The sequence below is a fragment of the Sander lucioperca genome, chromosome 5, assembly GCF_008315115.2.
Source record: "Sander lucioperca isolate FBNREF2018 chromosome 5, SLUC_FBN_1.2, whole genome shotgun sequence".
NCBI lineage: Eukaryota > Metazoa > Chordata > Actinopteri > Perciformes > Percidae > Sander > Sander lucioperca.
In genome coordinates this window covers 34214958-34235187 of record NC_050177.1, presented here as the reverse complement: position 1 = coordinate 34235187, position 20230 = coordinate 34214958, and the positions used below count along the sequence as shown (strand labels likewise).

The 20230-nt window shown below is 41.0% G+C and overlaps 1 protein-coding gene across 1 annotated transcript in view; it reads right to left on the bottom strand.

Moving 5' to 3' along the window:
• Positions 1-20230, bottom strand: part of bcas3 (BCAS3 microtubule associated cell migration factor) — a 337584-nt gene that overhangs the window by 81794 nt on the left and 235560 nt on the right. The gene's annotated exons all lie outside the window — the stretch shown is intronic.

Below are 20230 nucleotides of genomic sequence, written 5' to 3'. Positions count from 1 at the left end.
GGGTTAGATTGCATTTCACCTCAGAGGAGGAAAACTCCCTTTTAACACAATGTCTGGCTGTGGCATCCAGAGGAATAGTCATCAAGTGAAAAAGGATAACTCAGGAAAGACAAACATTCCCACCTCTGACACACAAACACAGTCTCACGAAGGAATTTCATGAGATCGGCAGAAGTGCTAGGTGAAGCTGTAAAAGAAAAACAGGGGCTTTTTCAAAGGAGGGTTGCTCTGAACACACTGGTACAATAATATCAGAACATGGCTATAAATGTCACAAGTTCAATTTTCACTCTGAGAAAAGAACATGGGGGCAGGCGGTAATATTAGCTGTAGTGAATCGCAGACAGGGGAGGGGAATCTGTAAAATCTTAAAGCAGGGCCATAAATCAACACTTTGGCTTTGGTCAAAATGTTTCTGTGACAGTGTCTTAAAGCCAGACTCCAAATGTGAAATGGGAATTTCAGAGGAGAGGTTTGACAGAATTTTTGATCTGCAACAAGACTGTTGAAATGATCACCAAACTGAATTTGCAACTTACTAATAAAATAACCGCTTATTAATTATTCTTACTTCAATATTTTGTCATTTTTGGGAAAATAACCTCACAGTTTCACCATATTGTGAGAAATGTCTTATAACTAATAATAAATAAATAAAAATCTGAGAAAGAAAAAGGTCAAGAAAAAGCTTTTTCTTGACCGGAAGCAGTAGTTTAATTCAAAAAAAAACCAACCTGAACCGTCTAGAACTTTTTCAACTTCTTGTAAATTAAAAACTTTAAGTTTTCTGAAGATAATTGAAGTGTGCTGGTTTATGCTGAAAATTGTAGGTGCAAACCTGAGAACAGGTTAAAACATAAAATTGTAATTGCATGTGAAATATTGTATGGGATTTGCAGTTTAAGTTGAATCACTTAAAGCAGTTGAAGTGTCAGTAGAAGTTAAAGCACTGAATGGATCTGAAGTGTCTGAAGTCGCAGAACTGAAAGCAGTTGAAATGTTGCTTACAGGTCACAGGTTTACAGCTGTGTTGGCAGTTTAATTGACAGTTTGTGAGCACTGAAAGTAGTTGGAAGAAGCTTAAATGTTAGCTCATGTATAAGCCAGGAACACAGTTAAACTGTCATTTAAAAAGTAAGAGATAAAGGCTGAATATCAGTTGAATGGTTTGTAAATAATCATATAAAGATAACACGACATTTGATAGATGATTGATAAAAAATTGCAACAATAATTACATAAAATAATTACATTTTTACAAATGTCTCTAACTTCAGTGACATATATGTACTCTCACATTTCATATAAAACATTAGCTAATCTATTAATGTAAACCAATAGAAGCATTTTGTTGAATGCTTGGTAAAGTCTAACTAACTAAATATATTTCTGATAGGATGAAAGGATTTTCCCCCTCCGACTTGTGGTGGCTCATATTAAACATCAGCAGACGTAACGGTTTTATTCAGCTTCAGCAGCAACAGCAGCCACAGAGAATGTGATGAATTTGCCTTATCAGGACTTCAAAGTCCAACATTTTCCTGCGTTTGAGGAAGAGTGTGAGAGAAAAGCAGCCAGGCTTTCTGGCAAAGTGTTGCTGCGATGCCTCCACTTGATATGAACACACACACACACACACACACACGCACACACACACACACACACACACACACACACACACACACACACACACACACGTCTGACTCATTCTGCCGGCCCTGAGAGTTCACCACTTGAAGGAAATGATTTACTTGTCCAAATCCTCCCTCCTGTTTGATCCCATGGGGAGCTGGAGCAGAAGCGGGGGCGATGCTAGGTTACCAAAGTGTGTTTTTGCCATCCTTCCCCTCCCTTTTCTTCCTTTTTCACTCCTCTGCTTAGGTCGGCCATTTTGTAATTTACGGCTGTCATAAGGCCCGCCGTCGGCTACGAACAGTATGGGATTTTATGAAACGCTGTCTGACAGCATATTTCATAAGAAAGATCAAACACGCAGCTAAGTAATTTCTTTTTCTGAGGGCAATAACTTTTAGTGGAGCTCCTTTTCACGGCCTTGGAGAGGATGACTTTGCAAGACCTCAAACTAAAGTATTCATTGCACTTCTCCAAAAATTTAGAAGAAAAAAAGGCCCAGTACCTTCACAAACTATTCACATAAAGCCCCAAAAAAACTCATGCAAAGTGCACAAAACATACCAGACTTGATACTTCTCGGATAGAATTTTTTTACAGGCATTTTCACCTCATCTGTCAAAAAGACAATCTTGACTCCTCTAAGTATGTGACTACAATCTGTGGATCTGTAGATTGCTAAATCCACACAGAGGAGAGGTGGGCAGAATTCCAGTCAGAAAAACAGAGACAGGATGATTAGGGACCGTTCGGTATTTATGGAATGGACCACCGGAGGAAAATAGGGGAGGGTCATGTCTTTGTATTCTTTGTTGAGGGGAGGGTCCCCCAACTTTTTTAGTCGTGTGTGGGGGGCTGGGGGGGGCAGAGAAACACAGGAAGAAACATGACTACAGTCTACAGCCATGCTGGCATCTCTGTTCGGTTGTAATTTTCTTTTTTAAGAAACCAAATTTTAGGACGGATACAAGTTTATACAAAGGCACAACGTTTATATTTCATCCTTAACAGTGGTGGTGAAGTGAATGTAAAAAAAGGCTGTCACTCTTATATGCTCACAATGACAATGTTAACACGTGGATGTTTAACAAGTAATATTTACCATGGTCACTATCTGACATTTCCTAGTTACCACAAAGTACAGCTAAGGCTGCTGGGAATATCATTATTTTTTAAAGTATTTAGTCAAGAACTATAAAATTGGATTAAATAAAATTACATTTTTGACATGACATTAGATGGGGGGAGTCATCCTGATGGGAATATGTATTTCTGTATCAAATTTAATGTCCAATAGCTGTTAACTCAGAATCAAAAAATGTCCACCTTCTGGGGGTGCTTGAGGAAAAGTTAGGTTATCATCAAAGCCATGGGATGCATTCTCTAGGCACTATGAATAGCTGTACTATATTGCAAAGTAATCCATCCAACTGTTGAGACATTTTACTAAAAGACAAAAATGTCAATTTCAAGGTGTATTGTGGGCCTTTAAAGCAAAGCAATGCCATCTTGTCACCTCTTGTCACAGGTTGTATATACTGTATCTTTGAGTTGCGAACAGTGCAAACAAAGAGTGATGTTCGCAGATTGGTTCATTTGATCATTTCAGAAGCCTGAAGACATAAAACTATTGCCAGCCTTTTACAATACAATTCATTAGGATTCATCCTTGGAGAACCACTAATGTCTGTGCAAAATTTCAAAGCAATCCATGACAAACCAAAGCGCTGGACCAAACGACCTACATTGCCATCTCTAATGCCAGTGCCTGTGTGGCTAAAAAATGTTACAGTAGCTCAGATGGTTTGTTGCAGTAGTGTTCTGTAGAAAGTTAGGGTTAGTCTGGCTGATAGCAAACATGAACAAACACACATACAAACATGCATTACAGGGGACCCCCAACATGTGCACTCATGCATAACAAATACAGATGGAAATGTGGGCCAGCACACACACACACACACTTTAAGCAGACATTTGTGCACTGACTGACACACATGGCAAAACGAGAGTGATGAGAAACTCCAGTAGCAGTTCGGCTGTGCCGGTGTCAGCACTGAGCAAACAGAGGCCAGTTGTTGACACGCCAGATATATGAGTGTTATTCTTCCGCTGTGCATATGTGTGTGTGTGTGTGTGTGTGTGTGTGTGTGTGTGTGTGTGTGTGTGTGTGTGTGTGTGTGTGTATTCCTGCTGGGACTCCCCTTGGCTAAACCAAACCTCCTACACCTTCACTTCCTCAGAACTCCATCGCTCTCTTTCTCTCTCTGTGTCTCTCTCTTTCTCTGTCTTTCTGTGGAAGGATTGATGAGCAGCCTAACTTCCCTCCATCCTCCCTGACTTTCTCACCGAGTAGAGGGAGGAGAGGAAGAATGAAGAAAGCAGAGTCTGTCGACCATCATTCATTCCTCTTCACCTTGGGAGTGTGAAAAAACCCAAAATACTGGCAGTGACAAATAGAGCAATAAAGCTATATGGGCCAGCAGAACACGCAACCCTGCTTATGTTGTGGGAAGTTATGCAGAAATGACATCACCCGCGCAGGGATTTACATACCTGGTGACTTACTAGTATGATTTACGCAACATCATATTTGACCAAAGCCAGCAACAATATCTTAAATTCTGAGCATGACTTTTCAAATAAGTTATTAGGTCACTGAGGTTTTTCCATTTTTGTCTCCATATGTTCTTTTTTTTGTTTTTCAGGTTTTTTATTTTTAATTCTACCCTTATTTTAGTTTTTTATATACCTCTTATTATTTATTCTTTTACTTTCTCTATTTATCCGTACTATTGCTGTCTTTGTGCTGCTGTGACAACCAAATTTCCCACTCTAGGGATCAATAAAGGTTTATGTTAGGTCATGTCCACTGTATTACTTTCTGGGACTTTGCCCCCTTAGGGAATATTAGGACCTTCATGTAGGGAAGTTTTTTTTTTTTTTTTTTTTTTTACAAAAACTGCGTAAATGAAATATGAAAACTAAAAATGTTGTTGATAGTCAACCTTTTCAGAGTGTGTGTGTGTGTGTGTGTGTGTGTGTGTGTGTGTAGTGTTGTGTTGGGGGGACTCACTGGTGAGTGGAATTAGACACTGAGAGGTTTTGATGCAGTTTCAAATCATATCTTGAGGAACATCAGTAGGATAGAGTCCTACACAAAGCATCTCAAAAATTATAAGTATTATAAGTATAAAAAAATAAGTTCCTTTAACAAAGTGGTGCTGCAAGGTTTGCACACTCTACCATAAACAAAATCCTGTTCAGTAGCTACCAGGCAACACCTGCTGCAGCTGCTCTGCATAGGTGCTGGAGGGATAAATACATGGTTACAATACAGATTCTTAAACTTCTGTCTTCTTTTCTAATTCCTATTCATGTTAAACATAAATTCAAACAATAAAACAACACTAGAGGTGCGTTTCTTCCAGTTGTGCATAATGTAATGATTTTCCTTCTTTAAACATGATGTTAGGGCAGATCATAACAGTAAGGGGTCATTCCAAAATGTAATCCAATGAGTTACGGTGAAAAAGGCTTTCCGTTTTATTTGACAATAGTGAAGGAGGAACAGGAATCATCACAAATGTGTGATTTTATTGGCTGAAGCTTTTTTTTTTTTTTTTTTTTTACACTTGTGCAGCGAGAGGTCACTAGTAAAGATACAATTAAATGGCGACCCTCTCCATTTATCCAGACCTCACTGTCAGTGATTTTCATTTGGAACTGTTGTAAAGTAAAAGTACAAAATAGTGACAACTTTTGAGCACCATAAACAAAATGTATTTCCATTGTGTCGGCGTGGCAGCAGAATTCTCAAATCCTCTGCAAATAAATCAAAACTATCCGCATGGTGAGATTGCACAAGGTGTAATTGGTGTTTTGTGGTTTGGGTGACTCAACTCTTTAAGTTGAGACAGCACTGCATTAGTTGAGAGTACAAAACTGGAGCACTTAGCAAAAGGGAGAAACAAAAAACACTGACCTGTTAGGATCCATCGGTTGACACCACATGAACAACATGGAAAAGACAAAGAGAGAACAGAATGGTTAGAGAACAGTTAGCCAACAAATCTTCATCATGTAGGACACGCGTATAGACACACACACACACACACACACACACACACACACACACACACACACACACACACACACACACACACACACACACACACACACACACAAGAAGAGTGTATTACACAAATCATAGGCTAATTAGTCCTCCACTCCAGGTGGTGACAGTTTCACTCTGTGGGGAGCCAGGGTAGCCACTGTGTGTGTGTCAAGTGTCAAAGACCTCCTTAGCACCTCATCACCTTTGACCTCATGGGGGCTTTCACGCTGTGAATAACATTAACATTGCATTGTATGAACTCATGTAGACACACACACACACACACACACACGCACGCACCAGGGTAGAGTATGAGGTAGAACCTTAAAAGTGTAGAAATGTACAAGTTGTCAGTTGTGCTTTGCAGTCAGCTGTCACTCAGCCTGGATTATATATAAATCACTGAATTTAATTGTTAAACAAAAAAGTATACACTAGGCTAGCAGTTTATTATTTACATTATTATTTTTTAAAGATTATTTTTTGGGGCTTTTCCCTTTATTGTAGTGACCGTGGATAGATGTGAAAGGGGGAGAGAGATGGGGATGACACGCAGCAAAGGGACGCAGGTCGGATTCGAACCCGGGCCGCTGCAGGACTCAGCCAACATGGGGCGAACGCTCTTACTGGGTGAGCTAGAGGCCGCCCCTCTGTGATTGGCCGGGTAATTTAGGGTTAATGAGATTGGTGTGTTCATTTTCATTTTAACTTCATGTTTTAGAATAAACTGTTACTAAAAATAAGGAAATGTTTATATATTTCAACTCAAAAGCCACCCGGGTGCTAGTAGAGTTGATTGGAACTATAGTTCATAGTCATTGTTATCTTTATTATTAGGTTTTTCAGACTAGAAATCTAATTTGACCCCAGTCTAAAACTATCGCAGCTCAAATCCTGAGACCCCATTCTGGTGCTTTTATGGGTTTGTTTCAGAGGTGTCAATTATACTAGCTTGCAAAGGCATGGGCTGAAGATATTAGGAAAAAAGAGTTATAGGTCCCAAATGTGCCAGTGTGCAAAGAAGGAAACATGTCTTCCATTGGGTGAGAGTTTCCTTCCAGAGCAGCCAGACCACCTAGCACTGGGAGCCTGGTGACAAGAGCTTTGATTATTATGCCTGCACTCCCTGCCAGGGCTAAATTTAAGTGTTCCCATAAAATCCAGAAGAAATAAGACTTGGGAATGGCCTGGCCTGTGCCTGTGTGAGAGAGGGGAGAACTCAGTGTGTGTGTGTGTGTGTGTGTGTGTGTGTGTGTGTGTGTGTGTGTGTGTGTGTGTTTAGGGTCTCTTCTGGTCAGCGTTGTCGCACAGTCCGGGGGATAATAATAGGATGTGCTACAACTAACTGAGACTAAAGGCGGACTTCCCACGTCTCCCACTCACTGTGGTGGCACTTGTGTTATTCTCTAAACACCCCCCCCTCCCCTACTTCTGCAATGCAGCCCTCATGCTCACATCTCTAGCTTCATTTCTCTCATTTAGCACCTCCCTCAAGCATACAGAAAGCTGTAAGAAAGAGCAAGACACTTCGGGCAACCCCACATCTCCCAAGGAAATGTGGAGTCCTTGTTTATCTTTGATTAAAAATAACTTTGGGAAGAGGCAGATCAATACTTTCCCTGCAACAAGAGCAACAAGGGAAAAAAAAGGAGGTTGCGGAGGAGGAGGAGAAGCAAGCTGAAGGGACAGAAAAAAAGCGTGAGAAATTTGACGACATTTCAAAATGTGTCTGTGTGTGTGACGGGTCGCTCGGAGTCATTCCCATGGCCTCATACAGTAGCACTGACGCTGCTACCAACTGCTCTTTAACAGTGACAAAATGGCCAACATATTCAGATAACAGGATAGTAAAGGGAGCCATGTATGCTATATAAAGGCCTTCAGAGGATTGGAGCACAGCGAGGTCATTTCTGCCTGTGCTTTCCTTGGCTCCCACCTCTCCTTTCAAAGGATCTGCTTATGGTTTCTGTCAGAAATGCACGTCCATTTTTCACCCCATTAACAACTATCATTACCAGCCCAACCGGAGGCTATAATTGGGCCAGCCATGGAAAAGAGTTGTCAAAACACAATTAAATTCCAAACTATGGTGAGAGAGAACAGAGAGAAAGTGCTGGATGGCCATAACATCATATTGTCGGCTTTTCTTGCCCAAAAATAGGAAAGAAAAACATGAAAAACGTTATTTTACATTGGAAGGTTTTGGAGGGCGATTATATAGAAGGGTGATCTGAGCTGCCCAAACGATAGGGCTACTGAAAACATAACAAATAATCACTGTCAGTGTCAGCGATGAAGAATGGACACATTAAAAGCCCTAGCCACGGATCAAAAGCCAAGATCTTGTGAGAGCCTTGTTTTAGTAAAACTTCAAATACAGGCATGACCGCGAAGTGGCTACAAAGACAAATTATTATAGCAGAAGATATCTATTATGATTAAACTGCTTATTCTGTGTGTCAGGAGCTAGCATAAGCTGCTTCATCAAGGCTTTCATGGTAATGTTGGGACTCTAAAAGGAGCATGACGTATTAAACCAGCACTGATTTAACTTCTGATGCATTGTTGTTGAAGTTTAAGCGAAATCTTTACATTTTTAAAGGCTGTTTCTGTGTGGTCTGATGCTCAGTTTGGTAACCTGATACAGCTAGCTAGCCTACCATCATGAAGAATACTGACAATTTTTCATTTTCTTGAATATATTAGCCGAGAATATATTCACTGTAACATTTCCACAAAAACTGAAGAAAAAATATGGCTACAAAACTATGGTGAATATAAATATGGCTGTCACATTAAACTAAAACATTCAACTGTGACAATTTCTTCAAACAAATTCTTTCTCCAAGTGGTACCACTAATGTCATAAATGATTCTGTTCCCATCAAGTGAATGGAATCTCAAAATCTGGTCCACATGCTCTGGCTACACGCCTTAGTCAGTTACTTAAGTTAGGTTAGGATTAGTACATGCATAATATGTAGCCTGCGTACAATTATTGGCCGTAAAACCCATTAGAACCCAAACCACAGAGTTGCTATATTTTATGTTTGCTTACCCTCAAATACAGTCACAGTTAAATAATATTAATGTGTTATGCTCAATGCATTCCACTATATATTTTCTATATAAATATTATTGTAACTTATTTTTTTGGTGTACTCAATCCCTTTATAATTTTGTTCTCAGTGATTGCCAATGTCAGCAACGTGTTGCTCTCAATCACAGCTGGAAGTAAGAGCATATAAATATGCTGTAGCCAGTTAAACTTAGTCATGAACTGTGGGAAATGTCTGTAATTGTGGCTTCAACACATAATGTCTTGTGGCTGCATTCAGCCTGCTCTGCGGGCTATTGACAGTTGAGGAATTGATACATCTCTTATGTACTGAGTTTCTCAATATATGACAATTGAAAATCACTTCAAAAAGGAGCTTTACAATTAACACAATGCTCTTCTATCTAACTCAAATGTAGCTGCGACGCGGATATGTGAACAAGATATCAAGTAGGACTGTGCTAAGAAAGTTTTAAAAGCGTTATCGACTGCAGTAGGAAAATGCCTACTGTACTCTACATTGAAGGCCTAGGACAGTGTCTACCAAACCGTACAGTGTTAATGGTGTGTGTGTCGGGTGACATAAAGCAGAGGACGCTGGGTAGTGGAAGGGAGTTGCAGGCCTCTCTGCCTCTGTAATCTGGCCTGATTTATAGAGGCTAGCCCTGCTCTCCCTTCCACCTCCACACTGACACACTGGGCCTCCTCCGCTGGAGACAGACTGGCGTCCACACACACACACATGCACGCACATACACACACATTTTAACACAGAAACAGCCATGTGCATAGACACATGAACCTATCCAGGCAGGATCGTCTCAGTTGCACAGTAGTACACGCAACCAAACCACATGGGCCTGTTGCTTAACCAAATGAACACCAGATCCAGAAACAAAAGAGTGTAAGTGTTTGCATGCTGTCAGAGTAGAGTAGAATAGATCTACACCAAGAATATAAAACCATATTTAATTAATAAATAACAATATTTAATTATAACTAAAATCTGCAAAACAACAAAATACACAAAAAGTACAAATATAATGAATGATACTGCATTCGCCAGTGACAATGTTGTTTTACAACCAATGCCAACGTTTTTAAAATTCTCACTTTCTACAATATCCGCACAGCACATGGTAACTATGGCATGTCTAAGATTAGAGAAAGATTGCAGTTTTGGCAAATAAACTACAATATTAAGGTATTCATACCATATAAGGTATTATATGGTTTCAGTAAGGCGACTAAAACACGTGGTAAAGGTTAGGGAATGATTTCGGTCATGCCAATGTTTGCCACACAGATGTCCCTAAACAATGCCATTCAATGTTTTTTTTACCAATATACTAGTATTGTACTGTACCTTAGCATACATTCATTGGGTTTGTGTTACTCTGCAGTCAGTCACCAGTATTTACAGTGGAGAAACATAATTCACATTGTTTACGCCATGTTGTCAGAGCCAAAGGCCAAAACCTTTTGCAGGACAGAAAACAAATTGAAGCCATGCAATAAAGGATAAAAGATAGACACAACGGAGACACAATATTCACACGCATTAGGCTAGCAGACTACAACACCTTCATGTGTGTGTGTATGTGTGTAAGTGCGTCTACATGTGTGTATACTATGAATCACAGTGTATGGACGTGTGTTTACAGTGAAGCTGGGTTATCTGTCTCCATTACACCACGGCTCAGCCTCCCAGGGCCATTATCTACTCAGACCTGCCTAAACACACACACCCAGAGACAGGAAGCCCCACATGCTGAAGGCAAGACCCTTTACACAAGGCCATGGTGTGAGCACATAATGGGCCTTTCTGGGGTCTGGGGGCTCTTGACGCAATCCAACACCCAAACAGAGAAGACCCAGAAAAAGCACCATTTCTTTCATCCACTGCTTTTCTTTGATCTGCGTTAACATCAACATACATTCAGATACAGCTGTTCATCATAACATCCAGACTCACTTTGTTCTAGCTAATATTGACTGTTGTTGTTGTGGCTAATGTTTTGAAGCGGAGCCACAATCTGACCCAAGGTCAATTTAGCATCCTCTTACAGTGGTCAGATGTTGCGATGAAGCACAGTGAACTAGTTCCTTATCAGTTTTTGCAAACAATGTTATGCTGAAATCCAGTTAATCCTGTGTGACACAGGCTCTGAGTAAGATCAGATAGTACGCATGTGTGCTTATGCTAGCTTTGTGATCAAGTACACAAGCATTTACGGTTTGTTTACATTTTAGCCATTAGGCATTAGTCATGTAACCCATTTCAGACACATGCTGGGGGTCCCTTCCTGATAACAGCAAAGGAAAACACACCCTCAGATACTTTAACACTTCGAGATATGATCTTGTTGTGATCCTCGATTAATTCCAAGAGTTATTTCTTGATAGAGGATTCCCGTTTTTTCACATCTCTTCCACCTGTGTCATATGCCTCTGCTTTACTTACTGAATATATTCCCCTCTTCTGACACAATGCCTTTTGACAACCTTGACAGGGAGGCTGTGAACTTCCTGTTTTCAATCAAAGCCCTCACTCTATGATTCTAAAACGGCTGACACCAAAACCTGACATTCATAGCTGGTGTTTTACAGAGATGACAAACTCACATGATCATAAAGTGTGGGAAAAGATTGAGAATGTTAGCAGTTTGTCAGAGAAATTAGCACTTTTCACTCTCACGTCAAGATCTGGCACTGGAATAACCAACCAAACTACTTTTATAAGCATCATTTAGACCACTGGAATAAGTAGAGAAATATATTTTGGTTTTGTATTTGGGGTATTGCAAATGGAATGTAAACTGAAATGAATTGGGTGAACACCCAATTAAATTCCTGAAACATTTCAAAGATAAGACATTAAAGGATTCTTGGTAATTCTGCTGTCAACATGCAATCAGTTATGAACAATCTGGCTGAATAGTCATGTTAAGTTCACCCGTGAACGTACTGTAGAAAATGTGCCTTCTCCTCGTGTTATAGCATTTATTCATGGTATGCGGATGTTACCAAAGAAGCACTTCAGACTGCTCTTGTTCTTGGCACTTCAAGACTTCTTGGTGCATCACGTTTTGTCACAACTGCCATCGGCCTGATTACCGACCGCGACAAGATGGCCTACAGAGAGGAGGTCAGAGCCCTGCAAGGCAAAAACCTCCATCTCAACGTCAGCAAATCAATTGTGGACTACAGGAAGCAACAGAAAGAAGGACACACGCCATCTCCATCAATGGGACTATGGTGGAGAGAGTCAGCGTCTTCAGGTTCCTCAGAGTTCACATCAGCAAGGATCTGACCTGGAACCACCACACTGACACCATCACAAAGACTGCTAGACAGCAGTTTTTCCTTCTCCACAGGCTGAGGAGGTTCAACATGGACTCCAGGACACTGTGCAACTTCTAGGTGCACCATCGAGAGTATCCTGGCTGGCTGCATCACCGTCTGGTGTGGCAGTTGCACCGCCCTTAACCGTGTGTGAGCAGTTTTCACCACCCACTGCCTACCCACTGGGTGGTGAAAACTGCTCAGCACATCACCGGGACAGAGCTGCCATCCATGGGGAACATCTACACCCAGCCGTGCAAGAAGAAGGCCAACAGGATAATCAGAGACCAAAATCTCCCCAGCCACAAACCGTTCTGCCTGCTGCCACCCAACAGACAGTACCGCAGCATCCAGTCCCGCACCTCCAGGGTCAGGGATAGATTCATTCCACAGACCATAAAGGGCTTTACACGTGGGGAGCGACACTTTGCCTGCGTAGTCGCGTGGATCTGCGGGGTCTACTACGCTCCTCATGTGAAGGACAACGCTCAGCGATTAAATGGCAGGCGATCAATGTGTAGTAACCATGGGGATTCTTGCACTACTGTATCCCTGCCGTACAACTGAATGACATTAGCTGACTGTGGTATCATATATCCCTAATCACAGGCTGATTTATAAGAAATGGTGGTAATCCTAGTCTTTCCTAACCAAGGACTGTTATTGTTGATAGCTAAAGTTAGCTAAATTAGCATAGTCATAATTACGGACGTTACCCTATAAATCCAGTCTTGTGCCGATGCTCTGACAAGCAAAAGCCCCGCTGTCTATGTTCGGAGAACTGTTTAGAAAACATTTTTATATTTTAGGGAACTCACAAACAAGTAAGAATCAGTCTCTCGTTCATTGATTTGCACTGCGGGTCGCACACGTAGGGAAAAGTTCAACACAATTCAACTCTTGCAGTGGGCAGACATGTGCGTGTGACAAGCACGAATGTGACAGTTTCATGGGATTGTGCTTGGTTGTCGCTTCACCGGTCAAACTGCCCGCGCCGCCCTACCTGCCTGCTCGCCTCTCATTGAAAATGAATTACGAGGCGCGACAATCGCTACCCGTGTGAAAAGCCCTTTTGACTTTTGAGGTCTGAGCTCATTGCATGACACTTTACCCTAAAACCATCACTTTATCTTTATATACTTTTACATACTGTGTTACAACTGTTTTCACCTCTGTATTGATGCATATACATTTACTACATTCATGTTTACATTAAGCTTATTCATTTGCAATTACTGTCTTCCACATTACTTCACATTTTATTATGTGTATATATTTATCTCTGTATTTTTACTTGTCCTATGCCTTAAATTCTCATTTAGGTTTTTTTTACTTGTGTTTTTCTGTTTTATACAAATTTAATTAGCATTGTCAATTATGCCAACAGCGACTGCTTCTGTTGTTGTGCATCTGAAAAAATTACTTGAAACTTTAAATAGGTTGAGATTTGCAAATATCATCAATAGCTGCCTTTTCACACTTTTCAGTTGTTGTGCTGCATGCTTGCTCTGCTTGATGCTTAAGTCCACATGGTCCACATTGCAAATGAGCCACAGTTTGGCTGGTTGGGTGTACATGGTATGCATTGAATGTGGACTTCATACATCAACATGGGCTGCAGTTTGAATGCAAACAATGGTTGGTGTGGAAAGCAAATCATGATGTACACCAGTCAGATATCCTGTTGGTAAAGCACTTTAAAATACAAATAAGCTGACATCAACTAACTGTGACATTAATCCGATGTCTCAAAGAAGAAATCATTTGGCACAAAAATGTCCAAAACTCTATTGAATATTACCTATTGTACCTATTAAGTATTGTGCATGGAGAGTTTCAATCCAAAAATGTTCATATCAGCCTTCTAAAAGTCATATTGTTTGAACCCCTGCCTGTGTGGTAAGTGTGTGGGTGTGTAAACATTGTGGTAACCCCCAGGCCAGGTATTGTCTAGTCTGGTATATGAGGTGGTACCACCAGTCTCCCACTGACTTTTAATTATGAGTGGAGGTGGGGGGAACCATTTTAATGAAAATGGGCCACATCATAAAAGCAGATTTGACCAGGTTCATCCACAGTTCAGGCTCAAGGACAGTAAACACATATATTACAGACTGTACCATTCACAAGTGCAAACACACTAGATAAGATTAGACTGCCTGAAACTGCTGTTATCCCAGTGGGGAAAGTGATCAAGTGTAGCATCACATTTTTTTCCCCTCATTCATTCAACCTTTATTTGAACTCGGAAATACGTTGATGTAGAGACCTAATTTACAATATAGCCAAGTAAAAATAAATAAAAGATCCTAGGCACCAAGAGACACAAATAAGAAACTTAGATGAAAATGGCAATAAAAATACAGGGAGTAGAAATAAACATAGTTTTAACACCATGGGCCCTATCTTGCACTCGGCGCAGCACAAAGCCTGACGCAAGTGTCTTTGCAAGTTTAAGACCGACGCAGTTGTCAATTTCCCATCCAGCGCCCGCGTTGTTTAAATAGCAAATACACCTGCGCCCATCTTTGCGCCCATGGGCGTGTTGGTCTTACAGGGAGGTGTGTTCAGGTGAATTCTTGGCATATTGCTATCTTGAGGCAGCGGGAAGTGATCGCGCCATTGACCAACAAAAACCTGGTCTAAAGTCAATAACAGCAAATTAGTAAAATGCGCCTAGGCTTATGCACAGTGCACGCACACTATGCTTGTTACACACACAGAGAAGCGCAGCAGCACACAAACATGCAAAAGATTACAAATAAAAATATTAAGGTGCAAATCCGCCATCATAATAGCAACGTGCCAAGGTATAAACGCGCCTGGCTTTTAAAGGGAATGGGAGATGAGACTCTGGTTTATTGCATGTTACGCCCATCACACCTATGAATTAATGAAGACACTAAGTACAACTCTTTTGAACCATGCACCCGGCGCATGGACCCTTTTTTCCTCTGTCAAACTAGCAAAAGTGGATTTGTACACTCCCTAAACACACCTGCGCCATGCGCTTCACGCCCTGCGCTTAGATCGTTAAAATAGGGCCCCTTGTGTTCAGGAGAAATCTACAGAATAAATGGGAAAAAAGCCCAAAAAGACCATGAAGATATTTGTATCTCGATACAGTAGCCTGTATATTTCAGACTCATCTCAATAAGTGGCGTATGTATGACACGCCAATACGTATGCCATTTTGGCGTGTTATCAAGACGCATAATAATTTTTTTGCGTGTTTATCAATGCCGTTTGGCCTCTATTGACTTACATTACCTTGCGATTGTGTGTCAATTTATGCCATAGCTTTTCGTAGAAAGCCCAAAAATCCAAAGAGGGAGGTTGTTTGGGGTGAAGGATGGGTCAAACAACACAGAACTTTCACCCAGGAGATCGGGGATCGTGTCCTGCATGTCACGTTTCCTAAACCCAACCGTCGCTTTCTTCTTTTCCTAAACCCAAACCCTGTTATTGTTTTCCTAAACCCAACCGTCCTGTTCTTCTTTTCCTAAACCCAACCGTCCTGTTCTTCTTTTCCTAAACCCAACCCTGTTATTGTTTTCCTAAACCCAACCGACCAAAAAGCAATTATGTCTGCGTCTTGATAACACGCCAAAATGGCATACGAATTGCCGTGTCATACATACGCCACTTATTGAGCTCAGTCTGCAACCTGTCAGCTGTATAAGGCGTAGACATACACGCGGATAGCTGCTCAAAATGCAACGTGCAGTATACGGTGTAGACATACACGCGGATAGCTCAAAATGCGTACAGATAACACGCCACTTGGATTTAGAAAGTGCCATGTATGTTAACACAAAGTCATGATGTATATTTTCAAGCTTTCTATCTTAAACCTTCTAAACATGTATTTATTCAGGAAAGTTTTACTCAGAACAATTCTCTCTTTCCATTAAAAGCCATGTTCCATACTAAGTAAGTAGTAAGACACTGCCCAGTACAACCACAGTCCAGTCCACAAAAACGTGGATTAATGAGAAGACAAACATAATGAACACAGATACTTCTGCACGGGAGCGCACTGAATGATTTGATGACCATTAAAATGATGTGAATCGCATGTTATGACTTTTACAGTCACCAGATCTCAACCCAACCCATGGGAAATTTTGGAGCAATGTGTTAGGCAGCACTCCCCACCAACATCATCAAAACACCAAATGAGGGAATATCTTTTGGAAGAATGCTGTTTATCCATCCGGTATAGTTGCACACACTATCACACACTATGAAAAGCTATGACGAGGAGCACTGAAGTCGTTGGGCTAACACCTTCCTATGACCCATAACGCTGGTTTTGTTCTTTTACATGCCATCCAACTTTTGACACAACATTTACAATATGCATGAAACCGAACTATACAGACACAGACAAATGATTCCCAATTTTAATGAGCAAAAAGAGCAAGTGGGGTTATGGCCTTCTGTATCGTGCCATAGTATTCTCAAGAAGATCAAGATGGATGGATGGAAGGAAGAAGGATGGAGAGACATGGGATGCAGAGTGACAGCCAGAGTTCAGCCACCGACTAATTTTAACATCCATCCATCCATCCCTATCACTCCCTTCTATTAGCTCTCTGATGGAGGCAGGGAAGCAAGGGAACATAATCGGTGGGAAGCTGCCCAGAAGCCCCTGACCTGAAGCAGGATGAGGGCTACAGTGTGTGTCCAGAGGGGGTCAGGGGAGAAGGCAGCATCCTGGCAGGACATTAGGGACTTGGTTCCCATCAGCGCTCGTTACTCTCCAGCTATGGCTCCATAAGTCTCTCCCTGCTGGGTCAATGCTGCCTTCCTCCGGGGGATTCCCACTTTTTCCCAAGGCTATGCCCAGCTAGCGCTGACTCTCTCGCCTTGCCAAATGACCCAAAGTTCGGCCACTTGCTTCCCTTATCTGTCCTTTCCCAGGGCTGTGGTACTCTATCTATGTCCCCCGTCTCTGTCTGTCACCCTCTCTGTCGTCTGATGTACAGTAGTCACTGCATCTAAAGGATCAGCGTAATGATGGCCTGCCTCACTGAAATTAGTAACAGTACATGCTGCTGCATGTGAGACACAGTGTGCATGTTAGACCACACAAATAAGCATGTACACACACTATAGTCTGAGGAAGAAAATCTAGGGGTAATTTTGACTTTTTATTCATATTGAAGCAGGTAATTCAATTCACATTACGACAGCATTGGTCATTCATACTGCACTTTATTTTGTATAAAATAAGAAGAAGGGGTGTATAGCTGGTTGTGTGTGTGTGTGTGTGTGTGTGTGTGTGTGTTAGTATGCTTGTTTACTTTGGTCTGTGTAGTTAAATGCATCATGAACTAAATGAGCTGTGAAAGCTGTCAGATATGTGTGTCAGTGAGTGTAGTACATGAGACAGACGAGGGGAGTTCAAAGACTCATGCAAAACACACACACAAACAACAGTAATGGAGCATTCATTTGAAATCATAGACACTGAAGTGTGCGTTTCTCCCTGGTGTGTGCCCTGTGCGGCTGTCAGCGATGGGAATGTGCTACCATCTCAAACAGTATGAGTTAACTTAGTCTCGCATTGCCAGATTCCTCCACAGCACTGTGGAGGAGGGTCTGGCTAGTCCACACAGCATTCTGGGATAGGAGAAAAACATGCTCTGGTTTATTGGCATGGCTTTAAACCAATCACAATTGTCTTGGTCGGCACTAAGCACCGGACGGAGCAACGGTGTCATTGCAAAATAGCCTTGAGAAGGAACTTGTTTTGGTGGAACATGTGTACCTTCAAAAGTTGTTTTAGTCATGCAACAGAAAACTCAGATTGGACAGATAGTCTAGCTAGCTGTCTGGATTTACCCTGCAGAGATCTGAGGAGCAGTTAACCATAGTCCGTGACCGGAGTTTAAAAATTCCAACACAAAGAAAGCGTAAGGTAACGGACATCCGGCCGAAAAATAATGGTGGACTAAAATTAAAGCTTAACATTAACCTGTGACATTTAGGCCACGGTAAAAGTTGCTATTAACATGGCATCCTGTCATTTAATTCTGAACAGGTATTTGCAGGAAAAGACAAATATATCAAACAGCATAGTGGATCTACAGAGGCAACACCTCCTGCACCTGCTTCTATTAGATGAAATCAATCAAAATATAGCACAGAAAATCTGCTGAATTTTGCCAAAACGAACAGCTGTACATTTAGAAACATTATCAGATGCAGCTTTCCAAGAGATAACACATCCAATATGGCTGCCAGAAGCTGTGTAATATATATGAAATGCTTGGAAATAGTAGTTTGACTACTAAGGTCCACTTTTTTTTTTAGAACTTTCAGCTGCATTAAAGTCTTTACAGCAAACAGATTTTGCTCATTTAAGCAAGCTAAAGCTGAAAGCTACAGAAAAAGCTTGTGAGTAGACCTTGACTTAAGATGTAATTGTGCTATTGTTTAATACTGTAAGTAATGTTTAATGTAAATTTAATTGTAGTAACACTGTGGTACATGACAGTGGTTGCCATCAATGTACTCTGGACCAGGGTATATAGGTTATACCCTATTTATACCACGGCCAGTACCATGGTACAAATTGAAAAAACAAACAAAAAAAACATGATACCCAACCTGATACTTTTGGTACCATTTGCACCGCACAATGACAGAAAAAAAAGGAGGGGATGTGCAGTTAATAGGTGGCGGGGCTTTCTGACAGTGGCACAGTGCTAGGAATTAAGTTCCCATGCTAGCTTGTGTTTACCCTGGGCTATTTTTTGCACACTCACACATACACAGAGTTTGCCCTATCATACCCCTTCCTTGTAAATTCTCATCCCTCCCCTCCCACCCGCTCTCATTCCCTTTTCTTTCCCCTCTGGAGTCCGGAAGGGTTATGTGAACGGCCAGGGAGGAGGGCTGAGAAAAAGACCACAGGAGTGTGAAAGAGGAGAGAAATGTTTTGGGGGTCATCATTGAGTCATCATATTGTGTCCATGTGTGTGGGTTCAGTTGCTTTCCTAAAAGTGTGCATACTGTATGTCTGAGTAGGTGGTGACGTTTACATATTCCAGTGAACAAGTGTATTCATGTGTGTCTTTGTGTTTTTAGATATGTTAATGGTACATCCTGCATGCCTGCCTGAGTAACACTTTTCTCTAATTTCTAATACATTATGAACATTATATCTCTTTGATTTCTTCTTTCACATACAATCTTTAGTTTCTAAGCTCCTGCTGGTATATTTCTCCAACTCTGTGCTTTATCAACCCTGTCTCCTACAAAGTATGTTTATATACTACTGATTTTCTGCCTAGATTATGCTCACAAGCAATGCTTTATCCAACTGTTGTGTTATACTGCACAGAAGTCTTAGGGACATGTTTGGGCTGGACGGTGGACATACAAAGTCGGCTTTTACAATGTAGACTGGGGTTTACATCCTGTGTTCCACCGGTTGTTAGGTTCAGGCTACTAAAACACTTGGGGGAAATGTCATGTTTTTTTTGTTAAATATTACAAAGGTCAACGCTTCATGCTTCAAATCAGTGTTGACTTGTTCAATATTCAACTAACATCAGCATCAAATGGTTCCGCATGGCTGGCATGTTTATTTTTCCACCTCAAAGAATGAGAAATAGTTGTTTTACTAGAGACATAATCATTATAATATACTGTAATGTATATGAAATTAAAAAAAGGGAATCATGTCTCCACTTACTACCAAAGGTCAACAATGTATTTTCATACTCAAATCAGAAAAGAATAAACACACTGTGTAATTATCTGAAGTTCTGTGATAAATCAAAACAAATATGGTGAGAAATTCTGTGTTGTCCCGATAGGTTATAAGAGAAATACTGTATTCTCAAGAAGTAATATTTTTGAAATAGTAGATAAAACTACTTTTGTGTAGATAAAACACAAAACATTTGTGTGAATGCAAATTAGTTAGTTAACTATGAACTTAATTGTAAGATACAAGGCTCTCAGGGCTAGCCTGGCTCCGCCCTCCTACGTACTTTCGCTCAACTTTAATTTTCCTTCAGTACACCGTCTGGGTTTTCGGTATATTCTTGGGTTTTCCCCGG